This window comes from Oryctolagus cuniculus, chromosome 10 (assembly GCF_051225735.1).
Source record: "Oryctolagus cuniculus isolate XC-2025 breed Fujian yellow rabbit chromosome 10, ASM5122573v1, whole genome shotgun sequence".
Lineage (NCBI taxonomy): Eukaryota > Metazoa > Chordata > Mammalia > Lagomorpha > Leporidae > Oryctolagus > Oryctolagus cuniculus.
This window is the reverse complement of record NC_142876.1, coordinates 122,947,447-122,948,138: the sequence shown is the minus strand read 5'-3', so window position 1 is coordinate 122,948,138 and position 692 is coordinate 122,947,447.

Genomic DNA, 692 nt, shown 5'->3' with positions numbered 1-692 from the left:
GTCACGTTTCCCACTGCAGCCCTTTCATGTGCGGCCCGCGGCTAAATGCGGCTCCGGTTCCTGGAAGCAGACGTGCCTGGCAGGCCGTCAGCAGAAACCTGATCCCCAGGGAAGCTTGGCAAGGCCCCCAGAAACAGGGCCTGGTGGTGGCGGCGACAGCTTAGCGGGAGTGGACCAAGCCCCCCGCGGGGCTTCCCACCGGCAGCACCGCCCAGCCATCCTGAGACCCGGCTCGCAGAGGGAAAGTGGCTTGCCCAGGGCACTCAGCCACGACCACGAGGCGGGGTCTGTAATGGGGTCCACGAAGCCCCTGGCTGTGAATTCCTGTAGCCCCACAGGCAGGGAGCTTCCCAGGGCAACCCGCACGCAGCAGTGTGAGCGTCACAGCCATTCCCAACCCAGAGGTGACGACGTGCAGTCCAGAGAGGCCGGGTCACCTGCCGGAGGTCACAGGGAACTGGAATGCGCACGGAGGCACTCTGGCTTTGAAGTCTATGTGCTGAGCTGTAAAACCACACGGCCCTCTTCGTTAAACTAAGGAGAAGAGAAGTCACGGTGAAAGTGATCAGTGCAGCTATTCCTGCCATGCTTCTAACGCTTTCCTTCTTCTGGATCCGATTTCAGCTCTTGATGTGACTTGCCTCGATTTCCTGCAGTAACTGGGAAGGATAGATACTCACATCTGTCCCGTT